We start from the raw sequence: 17497 nt of genomic DNA on the forward strand, positions 1-17497 counted from the left end.
ACCCCCTGAGCCCCCACTGCCACCCCAAAACCAAAAACGCCCAGCCCCTCCCCAAAACCTAAAACCCCCTGACCCCCCACCCCCTCCCCAATACCAAAAACGCCCCACCCCCCCAACCCCGCCCCAAAACCTAAAACCCTCTGACCCCCCACCTCCTCCCCAAAACCAAAAACGCCCCACCCCCCCAACCCCACCCCAAAACCTATAACCCCCTGAACCCCCACCCCCTCCCCAAAACCAAAAACGCCCCACCACCCAACCCCACCCCAAAACCTAAAACCTCCTTACCCCCACCCCCTCCCCAAAACCTAAAACCCCCCACTTACCTTAGTCGACCCCTTGTCACCTGCGTCCTCCTCCTTCGCCAACTCCCTTCTTTGTACCTTAACCATGAATGTTCGTAGTTCAGAACATACGTAGTTAAGGCACAAAATAACGGAGTCGTGGTTAAAAAAAAGCGTTGTTGCGCTTTCGTTAACCACGACTTTGTTAAAAAGACTTCGTAATCAAGGATGTTTCCCCTAATATAAACGCTTCAACTCAAAACTGTTACATCCAACCCAATGTATAGATACAAAATGATTGAAAATAAAATATTACATCAATTCTGATAAGACTGATATTCTAAAATATTTCATACTATCCTGAGTCCGGAGAGGGTCTCGTACCCCTAGGAGTGTTTAAATGTCTTCATTCTACATGTTGCATTCCAAGTCATATCACATTCACATTGTGTTGTAGAGATGCCTCATGTCTAAACACACATTCCTAAGCTAGGACTATAAACACTAAGGTACTCATTATGTGGTCCATTGACCGTCAGACTCATGCTCCGCGGTCCACCCGCTATATAATGACCCTGGCGGGGGCCTCCATGGTCAAAACGCCGCCAAAGCCAGGCTGCCGCCACCAGGCAAATTACAGGCAGTGAAATGCTCAACGGGTGCTGCTGCAGCCGCCACACCGCCACATTGTGCTAAGCAGGTGCATATCTAATGCATGTCTACTCTTCTATTTCCCTAATCCATATTAGCTGCAACATATTATTCAACATGATAGAATAACTGCAAATAATAATATTTTCACAATAACCTGATTAATGCTATTAATCATCTTTTCCCTTTCTATGTGAAACTCTTCCCTTTAAATAGTACTTGTTTCTATCCAACAATTAATCAAACCATATATTTTGTCTCTAAGCTTCAACATCAAACTTTGAGGACCTTCTGCCTGGTTCTCTTGAACTCATCATTTACTGCATTTATAAAGCAATACTGTTGTGAGAGAATTCTCATTAATATTCCACCAGGTCACAATATTTTCGTGGATTTGCCACAAATCTGCAAAAAAGAGAAAAGAACATGCTATTTTCACAACTTTTATAATGGTGTAAAATCCTCTGTCTATATTTAAACCAGTGTCTACTATTCAAAGCATTCCTATCCACCACATTTCTATCAGCCTCAATCTATAGGTTCTGTCTCCTCATCTATGATGGGCCTTATGTGATCGATCCCAAGTACTGAAATCATTGGATTCTCAGCCATGATGTGATTTTTTCACAATGCTTACTAAGAGGGCACTTGCTGTCAGACAGTTTTTTTGCATGACCATGTTTTTCAATTCTCACCTTCAGAGTGCAAATGATTGAACCTGAATAGCTTTTCTTACATGAACATATCATCAAATACACACAAAATGTGGTATTACAATTAATGAATGATCTGATCTTAAAAGGCTTTTCCCATCCTGATTCTGAAATTCCTTGTTTTTGTCTAACAAGAATCTATAGCACACAAAGTTGTTACGCTTATAATAACCACATGGTATATCTTTTAGCCAGTGTTGGATCTTGTCCTTTTTGCAGGTTCATCCCCTGATTTTTGCCTCATTCGTCCTATTTTTCTGACCTTTTGTTGTTGGCTCTAGGACTCCGAACACGTTATCACTGTTGATCAGTGCTAAAGTGCAGGTGCTCTCCCTCCCAAAGTTGATATGATTGGCTTACACCTAATTGGCACATTTAATTTACCTGTAAGTCCCGCGTACAGTGGTATCCCTATACCCAGGTCCTGCAGCACTGCTTGCACCACCCACAGAGGTAGCTTTCCCAACAAGTATCAGGCCTGCTAGCGATTGGCCTGAGTGCACAGTTTACTGCCATAGGAACCTGGCATCTAAATTTACTTGCCAAGCCTGGAACTCCTCTTTTACTACATATAAGTCACCCCTAAGGTAGGGCCTAGCTAGCCCTATGGGCAGGGTGCTGTGCATGTAAGAGGCAGGACATGTTCCTAGTTTGTCGTAGTTTGGACTCTTGCTCTAGGCAAGACTGCTGGTTTAAGGATGACAGTACTTATGTTTGTAGGTGACTATGACTATCCTACAACAAGTCGCAGCTATCATCCCAACCCTTCCGTCTCACTAGCAGCACCTCACCAAAAACCCAAAGAGTAAAAGGTGATTGTGGCAGCCTTTACGCATGGACTCAAGAGTATGACATCTCAGGGAGTGTCGTGGTTAAATGAAGATTACCCCTTTCTCACAGATACATCATGTCTCATCCAAACACAGGCAATAACGAAGATGCAGTAAAGTTTCAATGGTTTTTATTTAACACAACTGCAATCTGTGATAAATTGCAGCGGCTGCAATGATTAGGATAATGAACAGTGCAAGAAACAGAATTGTAAAGACAAGAGTCATTATTACAAAGACCCCCACCATCTTTCAATAACATGAAAAGACATGAAGTGTGTAATATGTCTTAATACCCTATCATGATAGGCCTAACCTCCTACCTAAAGGAGAGCTGGGTATGTTAAACTTAATCTGCCAATGCCATGTCCATGAGAGAAGCCCCCAACCCACGTTACCTTGGAATGAGGTCTCTATCTCAGACTCCGAAGACTGGGTCAGCGTCAAGACGACAAGCAGAATCGATCTCAGCGATGGCGGCGATGCCCTCTGGTCGTAATCCCTCTGATTATGTATTTATTCAGATCTACTTGGACCCCTGACATAGGTGTGTTCCCAAACAATAAATAACAGGCATGCTTGGGGAGGAAATTAATATAAACAATTCCCTCGAAAGCATGGAGAGGGAAAGTCCCTAAGTGTGAACACCTACTTTTTGTTTGTCTTTGTCACTTGATCTTGACGCCTTAACGCGGTGGCACTGATAATGCAAATCATAACAAGTGGCCTAACTATAAACAAGGCAGCCATCTTAGAAGAATTAAATAATTAAATGGGCTAAGACAGAGCAAGCTTAGTAGGTTAAAAGTCACTACGTGACAGGGGCACAAGTCTGCAAGCCTAAGTCTAAGCTAACTCCTGTTATCCCATTAAAACAAATTAGGATTCACCAGAAGTTGTGTGGCCTATACTGGCAGTGACAGACAATTTGCTTTCTCATTGCTGCTTAGGGCTGCCCTGCTCATAGGACTGATTGCATTGGAAATGCCCTGCCTTTTGTCTAGGGAGCATTGTCTGATTTCTGAGGGGTAGTGTAGGCATGTTCGGTATTCTTGTAATAACAGTGAGAATTGCTGCTTACTGTAGGTGGATATTTTATTACCATTATAGAAATGTATTTTCTAGAAAGTGAGCCTTTCTCTGTGCTTATTTTTCCAGTGTTTTGCAGCTTGACTCCAATCCACGTCTGGGGCAGAGTGACAGCTGGGCTTTGTGCATACTTTTCAGACAGCCTGTACACAGGGAGAGTGGAGGTGTCACAGAAGCGCATCTGCATATTGAATGGTCTTCTTGGGCTGAGAGAAGGGGAGGCAGGACACACCTGCATTTGTAAAAGCGTGCCCTGGCCTCACACAAAGGGTTCGTTTACTCCCAACTGATGTCTGGAGCCTGTGCTGGAGGAGAGACGGGACACTCCTAGAACCTGGCAGGTCGCTCCCCCCATCTGCCACGCAGCCCCCTGTGGGTTGAACCTCCGTTGCCGCTTTTGCCGCCTGACTACTCGCTCCCTTTTCTCTATTCCCCTGAGCTTGTGCTTCTGTGCCACTTGTTTTTTTCATTCTGTGCCCCTGTGTTTTCCTTTCTGTACCCCTGTGCTCTGTTGTCCCTCTCCCGCCGTCTTTTCCCGCAGTTTTTTCCCCGGGTTTTCCCCTGGGTTTTTCCTCGGGTTTTTCCCCGGGTTTTTCCCTTGCTGCTGAGCCCCTGCTGCCCCACCCCCTTCACTCCCATTGGCCGCCCCGCTCCCACCTCCCAGCTGCTCCTCCCTCCCTCTGCCCTCATATGGAGGCCGCGAAGCGGTGGTAGAGAGCAACCTTTGACCCTGTCACCAGGCAGGTCGCTCCCCCCATCTGCCACGCAGCCCCCTGTGGGTTGAACCTCCGTTGCCGCTTTTGCCGCCTGACTACTCGCTCCCTTTTCTCTATTCCCCTGAGCTTGTGCTTCTGTGCCACTTGTTTTTTTCATTCTGTGCCCCTGTGTTTTGCTTTCTGTACCCCTGTGCTCTGTTGTCCCTCTCCCGCCGTCTTTTCCCACTGTTTTTTCCCCGGGTTTTCCCCTGGGTTTTTCCCCGGGTTTTTCCCTTGCTGCTGAATCCCTGCTGCCCCGCCCCCTTCACTCCCATTGGCCGCCCGCTCCCACCTCCCAGCTGCTCCTCCCTCCCTCTGCCCTCATATGGAGGCCGGGAAGCGTGCGCGCGCAGCGGACGCGCGCAGCGGGCGCGCGCAGCGGGCGCGCGCAGCGGGCGCGCCGCTGGCACGCCGAAGGCGCGCCTAAGGCGCGCCCGTCTGCGCCCGTCTGCGCCCGTCCACGCCTGGACCGCGCCCAGCACCAGAACCCCTGGAACCCGCACCCCCCGCAACACCAGACTGCACTATGACGCAAGCACCCTCCACGCACTCAACACCAGACAAGACCACCCCTGCTACCGGGCCACCCCGAAACGCACCCAGGGGCCTTTCACCTGCCGGAACTGCAGATTCACCAGCATCCAACCCTCCACACCACCAACCAGAGAACCCAACCACCTCCGCTGCATCCTCCTTAACACCCGCTCCGCTCGCAAGCACGCCATCAAACTTTGGGACCTATTAGACTCCACTGCCCCTGACGTCGCCTTCCTGACGGAGACCTGGCTGAACGCCACCTCAGCACCAAACATTGCCATAGCCATCCCACAGGGCTACAAGATCTCCCGCAGAGACAGCACTAATGGAGTGGGAGGAGGAATCGCCATCATCCACAAAGACTCCATCAAAATCTCAACGAACACCGATGACACCCTCACCACCGCCGAGCACATGCACTTCCAGATCCACACCGACCCCAACACCACCCTCAGAGGAACACTCATCTACAGACCTCCCGGACCCCGCCCACAGTTCAGTGACACCATCGCTGACCTCATCAGTACCCACGCCCTCGCTTCCACGGACTACATCCTCCTCAGGGACCTGAACTTCCACCTCGAGAACAACAATGACGCCAACTCCACCGCCCTGATCGACAACCTCACCAACCTCGGACTCAAACAGCTAGTAACGACACCCACTCACGCCGCTGGACACACGCTCAACCCCATCTTCTCCGCAAGCCCCCACGTCTCCTTCAACCACACCACCGAACCACACTGGACCGACCACAGGTGCGTCCACTTCACCTTCAGAAAACCCACCACACACCACCGCACCCAACAGCTACCACGCCGCTGCTGGGGCAAGGTCACCGGGGACCAACTGACTACCGCCCTCGCCCTGAGACCACCCACCGACCCGACCGACCCAGACACTGCCGCGACCAACCTCACACAGTGGATCAACCACTGCGCCAACACCCTCGCCCCTCTCAAGACCTTTACAACCAACCACACCAACAAGAAAGCCGCCTGGTTCACCGAGGACCTCCGGATCTCCAAGCACACCTGTCGGAAGCTGGAGAAGAAATGGCTCCACGACCGAACACCAGACAACCACACAGCCCTCAAGAGCGCCACCCACAGACATCACCAACTCATCAGGACCGCCAAGAAGACCGCCTTCAAGGACCGCCTAGACAACAACGCACACAACGCCAAAGAGCTCTTCAGCATCGTGAAAGAACTCTCCAACCCCAGCTCCATCACCAACGACATCCCACCATCTCAAGACCTGTGCGACTCCCAGGCCACCTTCTTCCACCGCAAGATCACCGACATCCACGACAGCTTCAACCCCGACCCCCCCGCACCCACCACCGAGTCCACCACCCCTGCGACTACACTCGCACCAGTCGCCTGACCGTCTGGTCCAGCGTCAGCGACGAAGACACCATCAAAACCATGAACTCCATCCACTCCGGATCCCCATCGGACCCCTGCCCTCACCACGTCTTCAACAAAGCCAGCGCAGCCATCGGGCCCCACCTCCGGAAAACAATCAACTGTTCCTTCGAGACAGCAACCTTCCCAGAAAGCTGGAAGCACGCCGAGATCAACGCCCTTCTGAAGAAGCCCAAGGCGGACCCCAAGGACCTCAAGAACTTTCGTCCCATCTCCCTGCTCCCTTTCCCAGCAAAAGAGAATGAGAAGATTGTCAACAAACAGCTGACCCGCTACCTCAAAGTCAACAACATCCTGGACCTGTCCCAATCTGGTTTTCGCAGTAACCACAGCACCGAGACCATCCTCATCGCCGCCACTGACGACATCCGGACCCTGATGGACAAAAGAGTAACAGCCGCCCTCATCCTCCTGGACCTATCAGCAGCCTTTGACACGGTCTGCCACCGCACCCTATCAGCACGCCTCCATGACGCCGGTATCCAAGAGAAGGCCCTGGCCTGAACCACATCCTTCCTCTCCGGCAGAACCCAGAGCGTCCGCCTCCCACCCTTCCGCTCCAAAACCACTGAGATCACCTGCGGCGTCCCACAGGGATCCTCCCTCAGCCCGACACTGTTCAATATCTACATGGCCGCCCACATCGCACGACAACACAACCTCAACATCATCTCCTACGCCGACGACACCCAGCTGATCATATCCCTCACCGAAGATCCCCACACCGCAAAAGCTAACCTCCACCGAGGAATGAAGGCCATAGCCGACTGGATGAAGGACAGCAGACTGAAGCTGAACTCAGACAAGATGGAGGTCCTCATTCTCGGACCCACCCCATCAGCCTGGGACGACTCTTGGTGGCCCACATCACTAGGCACAGCCCCGGAACCCACGGACCACGCACGCAACCTGGGGATCATCCTCGACTCCACTCTCTCCATGACCAGGCAAGTCAACGCCGTCTCCACGTCCTGCTTCAACACCCTCCGTATGCTCCGCAGGATCTTCAAATGGATCCCCCTCGACACGAGAAAAACCGTTACCCAGGCCCTCATCACCAACAGACTTGACTACGGGAATGCCCTCTACTCAGGAACTACAAACAAGCTCCTGAGACGACTCCAACGCATCCAGAACGCCTCGGCCCGACTCATCCTCAATGTCCCCCGCCGCAGCCACATCACACTCCACCTGAGAGGCCTGCACTGGCTCCCCGTCAACAAAAGGATCACCTTCAAGCTCCTGATCCACGCACACATAGCACTGCACAACACCGGACCCACCTACCTCAACAACCAACTCAGCTTCCACACCCCCACCCAAAGCCTCCGCTCAGCCAACCTCGCCCTCGCCACAGTCCGCCGCATCCGAAAAACCACCGCCGGCGGCAGATCCTTCTCCTACCTCGCCGCCAAGACCTGGAACACTCTCCCCACCATCCTACGACAGACCCAGGACCTGCTGGCCTTCAGAAGACTCCTCAAGACCTGGCTCTTCGACCAGTAGCACCCCCCGTCCCCAGCGCCTTGAGACCCTTGCGGGTATGTAGCGCGCTTTACAAATGCAGTGATTGATTGATTGATTGAACCAGTTGTAACTGGTTTGAACCTCTTCTCCCCCTCTTCGTAAGTGGTGTGCAAAACTGAGTAGAAGTACAGGGGGTTTCCCCATTTTAGAGAGACTCCTTGAAACAAGAAGAGACACTTTTGCTCACAGAATGCTGCTGGAGGGTCTCACCAGGAACCACCTTGGACTGCTGCTACTATGCTGACCTGTGACCTGCTGGGTCACCAGGAGGAACTTCCTGACTGGAATCCTTAATACTGGCCTGCTTGTTGGGCCCCACCACCCTATGTTCCTACTCATGGCCCCCAGGGACTGGGCGCTGTGGCCCCTGCCCCCCTGCAACTACTTGCTCCCAGTGTGAGGACAGCACTACATCTGAATGCTCGTATAATGGAGTTTAGCGCATGAGGAGCTCTTCACTTTACTTGCTTTGCACATAAGAGTTCTCTCTGCGTCTCTTCGAGGGAGAAATCACTGCCGCAACCCCAGTGGGCTGTTAGTATTGAGCACATTTAAAACACACTTCTCAGAGTGCCCCTGGGGCACAAGGAGATGAACCCCAGAGCCATTGTGCTCCGCTGAGTAACCCCGAGATAAAGAGCACTGTGAAAAGTGCCCCCAGGGCACAGGCGGTTACCAACTTTGGTGCTCTCACTGCCACGAACCAGGGAGAAAGCAAGTTCGCCTGTTGATTAGGCAGGACAGAGGAGGAGAGGGGCTGGCCTGCGGGACAACATGTTTTTCTCCAGGTCCCTGGAGGGTCCTAGACTCGACCCCGGATCCCGTGTGTAAGGGGCTGAGTGCTGGTGGAGACCAGCTGCACCACGTGATCGCGGACTGCTGGTGTGCAGAGGATTGAGCACCGGAACCAGTCCAGGTCTCCCTCTCTGGAAAGGGAGTGTAAATCCTCCCAGTGACCGAGGAGGGCCGGGGATGCTCTGCTGGGGGGGGGGGAGGGGTGGCTGTGTCTACCCCCTGAGTCTCAGGGGAGGGACCTCACCTAAGGAAACAGAGTGCAGGAGCTCCTTTAATTGGGACACAAACGCCCCCGTTGTCCCTCGGCATTTGGTGTAGTGTCCTTCGAGGGAAGGAACGGATCGCACTCACCAGTTCTGGTGAGAATGGCTTGAGGTGATGTGTGCATTTATTTTCAGTGCTGTTCCTATGCCATTGGGGACTGTGTCTCATTAGGAGGTCATGGCCTCCATGTTATCTGCATAGAGCATTCTTTAGAGATAGTGATTCCATGAGCTCTTCTGATGCTTCATTTTGATGTGCATTCATGATGACAAGTTTACTGTGCCATGTACATACCTGGAATATGTCATTTGATGCGTACACATGTTGATGATGTCTCACTTTATTTGCATTCATGACGATGTTGTTGCAGTATGCTAATGCCAGGAGCTTTTGTGCTGTGTCATGTTATGCGCAGTCATGATAATGTTTTGGCAATGATGATTATATGTTTAGTATGATATGTACCTTCCTTTAGTAATTTTTACCTGACTACTGCTTATGTTTCCAGGATAACCAGTAACCTATCTGTTTTATGTGACTTCTGCTGCCTTTTGCAGAGTAATAGTAAAGTGTGATGTTCTGTCAACTACTTGGGTAGCAGGGTGTTACTGACATGTTGTGTTTGGTCTAATGATGTTGTGTACAATACAGCTTATTTTTATATAACTTGGTATTGTGTTTCCTTGGTAGTGGGGATAGTGCGTCACATAGGTTGTGTGTGTTGTCGAAATGCTTTAGACATTGCCTCTGGGATAGGCCTGACTTCTCATGCCAAGCTACCAAAGGGGTGAGCAGGGGTTATCTTGGGTTTGCAACTCCCTTTCCCAGACTAGAGTGGGTGGGTTCTGCCTGGCTTTGGTGCATACCCTAGACAACCCAAAATCCCATTTCTAACAGCCAGTTGCCATTGAGGTACTTTGAGAACTATAGGTGTGGTGCTCAAATGTGAATTTACCTTGAAAAAAGCAAGCGACAAGAGGTGTTTGGCAACACAGGAACCGTCCATTTAATTGAATAGTACAGCCTGGAGAACAGTTACAAAAATGGAGTCTGAGAACTGTCTCAAAGTACAATCAGAGTGCTGTTCTATACATTTCTCTGGGCCCCATAAAATAATTTCAGCATTCCTTTTTGGGTAAAGAATGTGGGTCATTCTCTTGGGGTCATAAATACGTTCCCTGATAACAAATGCAGGTGGGCCACGACCTTGCATGGAGACAATAAGGGCCAGTGGGTAACGTGTACAGATGTTCGGACTGAGGGGCAAGTGATTGCTGTGTGTTACTGTACGTGCTGTGTACTGATTGGCTGAGTGATCCTAACTTCATGTGGCATCTGACTTTCTGGTGTTTTAAGAATTCACACACCCATTTGACCATGTGTGCATTAATAGGGCCAATTTCCTAGGACCACTGTGGTGTCAATGCTCCTATCTGTTTGATTTATCTGAGTTTCCTATTCACATGTTTGTCTGCCAGCTACATGCCGCCCACCTACTGTCAATCAGTGCCCTTAAGCCTAGGCCTCAGAGCCTGACTGACAACATTTTTCTAAGTCAGGTTTGATGGAGCGTTCATGATGGATGACAATAGTGCTGTGATTTCATTTTTACATATGGGTGTACCATTGTGCACATACACATCAACTTTTTCAATATTAACAGATGTCATTTGGACTCAATATGTTTTCTAATGTTTCTGCTTTCCTAAAGTTATCTAAAGTTTTAGCTGCGATAGTCTTACACAAATCTTTTTCAGTTTTGATAATGTCCCAATGTTTTTTTTCAATATACAGTATATTTTACTCTTTTCAGCACAAAATGTTGTAACAAATCTAACTTGATGCCTGTTATCTTTCTTTTTCCTATTTACACCAGCTTATGTATGGTTTCCTATGGCATCTTCTGTTTTTTTTAAACTGTTTTCAACAGAATTGTAGGTGGGTAGTGCCAAGGTCTGAGTCTTTTCACAATTCTTTGTTCTTCCTTATCAGCATCTTTTTTTGTACAGTTCCACTTATGCCTTATACATTCTCCACAGGGAATGCTCCTTTTCTGATGATACTGTTGCTAGCTGTTGCTTTTCTAAATGTTTGTACACACAGCTTTTGGTTCAAGGTCAAGAAATATGATGGAGGTTCTATGATGTTTTAAGAACAATTCTACATTTATGTAATTTGTTTTCAATTAACTATGATAAGAAACTAGTTGTCCTTATGTGTTATGCCATAGAATGAGTATGTCATCTATATAAAACCCCACATGACCACTTGGTTACATCCTTCATCCCCTCTTGATTCCAGGTGTGATCCCTCTCATATCAACCCATAAATATGCTTGCCATAAATTGGGCTATTTCATGTAAAACCTCTACTGGTACTTCAACTTTGCTCCATGAAACACATACTACTGTTTCTACAGTACCTAGAGTATTTGCAGTGCTTAGGGTGTAGGCATTGTGATACTGTGTAGCATAATAAAACAATAACTGTATTTCTTAAAATGCTTTTAGAATTTCATGGAACTGTTTCTTTGATATAAAATCAATGCAGCTAGAATCATTATAATAATTAGCGTAGCAAAGAGGGTTCTTTATTGGGATGGATGGGAGCTTACCAAAAGGGACAAATCCACAACCTTGTTAAGGTAAAACATAATTTTAGTAACTTAAATGTGGGTTCAATGCATTGGTAGTTATGGCACAGAGCAGAATAACTTAAGAAGGGAAAATGTGTAAACTATTTGACGGTAACAAAACGTGGCACAATAAAATTCACAGAACCAATTTGTAAAAAAAAAGAGAAATACTTAATGAGAAAAATGATATGAAAACTTCAAAAAAATAAAACAGAAATATAGATTTTCAAAGATTTAAGCCACAAGGAGCCAAGAAAAAGAAAAGTACAAGTCAGTAGTCACTGTTCGGTTACCAGGACCTATGCATGATTTCAGGCTGACATTGATGGAGGACAGCTAGGATATACCAATCAACGTTTATCACAGTGAAAGATTACATCTTCTGACTTATTTTCTGAAACGGAAGTAGAAATCCTCCAGTGAGGCAAGCTGTGTCTGACAAAGTTCTCTTAAATCCGGAAAGTAGCTGGATGAGGTACTGCTGAAGGCATTGACTATGGCAGGAGAGCTCAGCAAAATCAAAATTTCACAGCCACTGAAGTCCTCCCATTGAGCAGAAACTTTTAAAAACATCTCCCAGTCATAGTTTCCACCTTCAGATTTAGGTCCTGATTTATGTCTTGGTTGAGGTAATACTCCATCAAAAAAGTGTTAGATGTCCTGTCTGCCACATTAGGATCCCATTATCTCTTATCATAATACAGCAGGCAGAATATCAGTCATGTTTTGACAAAGTATTCCCTCCACCAAGACCTAAATCAGGCCCTTAGTCTTTTACATGGAGCTCAAAATCCTGTAGTGGGGCAAGTCTGGAGCTGTATGCTCTTGCAATCAGCCACTTTTGTAACAAGATGCCACTAAAACTCTGGCGGTCTTGTTGTTCCTTACTGCGAAATGTCATACAGTGCATTATTCTAACATGGCAGAATATTTCTGCCCCTAAGCAAGTTTGTGTGCCAGCCAGGGGTTTCTTTAGTGAAATGAGCAGTATCCTCCTCAGTCAATCTGATTCTGGGACCGGTCCCCATCTCACTAGTCTGATGCCAAACTAGTACAGAGGCCTAAGGAACAAAAGGCTTCCCCAATCTTCCCATTAAAAATAACTTTGAATGGGCTGGTCTCACTCTGGTTTCTTATAAGGTATTGAAGTTCCAGAGCACTCCCCTGCTGTTCTTCCAGAGCTGATATCTCTCACATACCTGACACCGTGGACTTTCTGTGAAATGACTTGTCAGTATTTCTGCTCTGGGGTCAGTTTTTACACCTCACTGGGTGGGGCTACCTATCAGTAGGTTATTGCTAATTAGCCAACTGGAGGCTCAGAGATGTAATATGCAACTTTTTAAAAGTCACAAGTTTAGAAATAAATCAAACAATCAATAAATCAATCAATAGATATTTAAATTGCATCTGTAGCTTATCCCAATCCAGAGTTAGCAGTCACATTATTTTATCCAAGCTTTAATGTTTCTCAAAGGAGAACTACCACCTTTGGAGACTAGTCACAGTATGTACATGTTTACATGAAATTCTTGTATGTATCACTTTTATAGGTCATCCATAAGTATCCATCCATAAGCACAATGAACTCATCATCTTTGCTGTTCTTGTAGTCCTTCATGGGGTGATCTATTTAATTTAAAACTAGCATTCTTTCCTGTCAAAAAGGATTTTTGTGACAGGTCTGCCTGCATCTTTAAAATCTGTAGGGGTCAGACAACACAGATAGGCATGGAACCACATTTCCTTTGTAAGTCTAGTGGATGGTGCAACATGTGCTGCAGTTTTACCGATGACATATAACTTTTCCATGCCTGTGGTGTACTTTCTTCCACTAACACATGGCCTTAATTATTAGTTCAATATCTCATTAGCAGTGACCCAATTCCTCCAAGTTTTAGGGATCATATCACATAATCCGGGGCCTGGCCAGCAGTGCCCCAGTGTGCAAAGATAAAAATACAGCAATGACAGTCAGCAAAAATAGGGGTGGACATTCAAAAAGAGGAACTTTCCCCACAAGTCACATCTCACCCTTCTTATAAATAACCAGAAAATAATTATCCACAAAATGCTCAAGACAAATATAGCATGTGGGGTCTCAGATATCATGTTGAGCATTTAGTCTGAAATGCTTGCTGACTAAATCATCTAGTTAGTTTCAATGTATCCTTTATTGATACAACAAAACATGACATAATAGTTATGGTTTAAGAGAAAGCAGCTACATTACACCTCTCATATGTAATATTTGTCCTCAAACATTAATTATTTCTGGTAAAATATGTTTACACTGACATTTTCAGTGCTACCAAATGCCAGTTTAACTTCAAAATTGTGGTGTCAAAAAAAATACCACCTATCTACTAAACAGTCAAAATTGTGGTGTTAAAAAAATACCACATATCTACTAAACAGTCAAATGATGGTTGCTATGCATATTCAGCAAATAGGCCTGGAAAGCAAGGCAAGTTCACCAAAATATATCTTAGATATTTAATAAAAGATGCATATTAAAATCACAGGTTAGAACTTGACCCAGAAAAACAAATGAAACTTGTAAAAATCAACTGAATATTGTAATATTTGCTACCCATGCAGTAATAGGTTTTTACATTCACAAAATACTTTAATGCTCAGATAAATAAGTACTATAAACAAAATTGCACATATACTGACTTCACTATCAAATAATTAGGCATATGTGTCAAATCAATATTCATAGTTCAAGTTAAAGGACTATTGCTTTTGAGAACACCTTTCACAACAGTAAAACAACCTACAGAATGAAACATAACCATGAGGTCAATTGCAAGAAAGACCATGAATGATTCAGGATGTTCCAAAGGTAGCATGAACAGAAATACTCCATTGCGAAACAAAGATAATAAATTACGCCAGACCTAAAAACATGATGTGTACACCCATGACCGTTCCCTATAGAGAAAAGCTACACTACATTTTTCTTCAATCCCACCAACCCATACATTGTTTTTATTTTGGTTGCTTAATGGCCAGCAAAGAACTGCTGCATTTCACTCAGACTTTTGTATTTACCAAATAGCAGTGGCCTTGCTGAGCATGTTGCAAGTTTGATCTGTGCCAATGCTTTTTTGGGACTGAAAACAATGTCTCCCCAATCACCACCATCCAGATGAAAGTGAGCTAACTGTTGCTGATGCAAATGGCCATTTATAATTATCCCCTCTTCCTGCTCCTTACTGTGAGAACACAGCATGAGACACCTTCAGAGTTGGGATAAATTTGGTCAGAGACAGGAGTATCGCCTTCTCTGCTTGCCCCAATTTTATGGATTAGACAGGAACAGCAACTCTAAAACCTCTTTCAAGAGTTCAGGACTGGAGGTACATTCCTTGGGGACAAGGACTCATTCCAGCAGAGGCCACATGCAGGGCTCAAGGACGCTGAAGATTGTTATGTCTCTGTAACTCATACAAGAAGCCAGGCAAATAACACTCTGGTAGTCCTGGGTTCAAGCAGCAAGGCAGGCCTCAAGCAGTAGGACAGTTTTTTGGTGGTCGTATTCAGTCCTTCTGAAGTCCTCCTCAGATGTGTTCTGAGGGTCCAAAATTTATAGCTGGTCCAGCTTTTAAAGTAAGGAAATCTTCTAGGCTACCCACACATTTGGTTCTGGAAAGTACCTTCCTTCCCTACCAAGGCTCTAAGGACTCTTCCCTGCCAAGGCTCTAACAACTAGTGTTAGGTTACTCTTGTATGTTGGAGCCAAACACCTTTCAAGCGCAAGTGGGGCAAGGAACAGCTCCGCCCCCACTCATCCTGTTAGGGTGACTCATCTTGCCAACAAGAAAGACCCATTGTCTCACTTGTTGCGAGGAATACGGAAAGTCTAAAAGCAGGCTCATGTGACCCAGGAAACTGGCAGAACACAACAAATGGTTAGTACAAGAAAATGTAAACTTTTTAAAAGTATATAAACAGTGATGGAAGGAGTGTCACAATTCATCTTAGTCCCAGGTAATCACTCTGGTGACATCCCAATCTATTGTTACGTTGTACACCATGCCTCCACAGTTTGAAACCAGTTATATGTAAATTAGTCTTTACCCTGCTTGAATCAGAACTGCCTAGCCTGAACTACCAAGCCGGGCCCTCCCTGAACCAGAGCACAAGCAACCCAGCACTGATTTTGGCCTAATTATGGGCTCATCAGCAGGTTACAGCTTGGCTCCAGCAACAAAGTATGAATGGGACCCACATCTGGCTATAAACATGCCACTTAGGGTGACACAATAAGTGTAGAGAATAGTGATGGATGGCTGCTTGAATTAATGCTAGCCACAGGCAATCTCTTGAATTGAATCCAACCCCACAAACCTATTTTGCACATCATGCCACCACAGTTTGGACCCAGCTATATACAAATCAGTCTTGACCCTACCCCACTAGGAACAGTCTAGCCCAATCAGCCATGCAAGGTCTTCATTGAACTAGAACACAAGCAACTCAGGAACTCAGGAAGTGGCATTTTCAGAGCTATGACTTAAAATATGACTTTATAATTAAAGAAACTTTTTAATTATGATTTGTTTAGATCTGTGTGTAGCAACGTCCTCCTGTTTGCCCTGGTTACCCCCAGACATTTTGGACAGATACTAGTGGTTACTGACTCTTGGCTGTGCCCTGAGTACTGCTAACCAGTCCCAGGGCCAGTGCGCTGTGTAAAGTGGACATTCAAATTAGGCTAATTATAATTGCTAGTATCAACCTACCTATAAGTCCATAGTATATGGCACGGCATGTAGGTTTAGGGCCCTTTGCATCGGTAGTGCACCCATAGGCGCACTGCTGAGGTGCCCAGTGTCATTTTAAAGGCAGGCCTGCCTTGTTGTCTGCTTTTAAACTTGAACTATTTTGCAAATTCGACTTTAGAATTAAAAGTACTTCTAAAGTCATAAACTATCTTATTTTTACATATAGGTCACCCCTAAGATGTGTCCTATGTGCGCCTAGGGTTGGGTGCCATGTAACTACAAGCAGGGACCTTATAAAAATTGATTTATAAGCCCTGGTGAGGTAAAACATCCAAATTGGTTTTTCCCTTACTGTAGTGAATGGCCTCCATAGGCTAACATAGGGAGACATTATTTTAATAAACAAAGTCCCCATACCTTGAGTTTGGGATCAAATTAATTGTTATTTAAAGCCCACAACTCACCTTTGTTGGATTTTATATAACTAGTGCAGGTAAAGAGTTTTAAAACTCTACCTGAAAGTTGCCCACTTCAGCTCTGTAATGCCCTTTCTGGTTGGCCAACCTCTGTCAGCATGGCTAGGCTGCCTTGATGAGGTGTGAAGGAGTCTGTGCCAAACACAAAGGATGTGCCTGGGGGAGGAAATCTTATCAGATGGTGAAACAGGATGGGGGAGAGGAGCCAAACTGGTCTTCAAAGGCAGGGAAGGACAGTTAGAGAAGCTCAGGCCCTCCCTCATTTCCTACAACCTCAAAAAATTAGGTGCACTCTTGATTAGATTGGGAGAGGGCAGGAGTGGGGTGTGTTTAGGATTTTTAGCCACACCAGTGGGTGGGCTCAGCCAGATCTAACCTCCAAAGGTCACTTTCAGCCACGTTGGATCTTTGAAGAATGTTGCTCGCTGGCATTGATATTTGCCACACTTCCCAGGAAGTGGTCATCAAAGAGGGAAGGAGCCTGCCTGTGATAGGACAACCAGGGCCCCCCTGCTTTTCACCCCAGTAGCAAGCATAAATATAGTAGAACTGCACCCACACCTCAGACCTCTACCAAGAACATAAGAAGAAGAAAGACTGCCCTGCTGGACCCCTGACCTGCTTCTTGACACTATGGGCCAGATGTAGCAATATTGCAAATTGCGACTTGCAATTTGCGAGTCCATCCGACTCGCAAATTGCAAGTCGCAATTTGCAATGCAGTACGGTGTCTCAGACACCGACTGCGACTAGCTATGGGGTCGCAATGACCCACCTC

The sequence above is a fragment of the Pleurodeles waltl genome, chromosome 6, assembly GCF_031143425.1.
Source record: "Pleurodeles waltl isolate 20211129_DDA chromosome 6, aPleWal1.hap1.20221129, whole genome shotgun sequence".
Lineage (NCBI taxonomy): Eukaryota > Metazoa > Chordata > Amphibia > Caudata > Salamandridae > Pleurodeles > Pleurodeles waltl.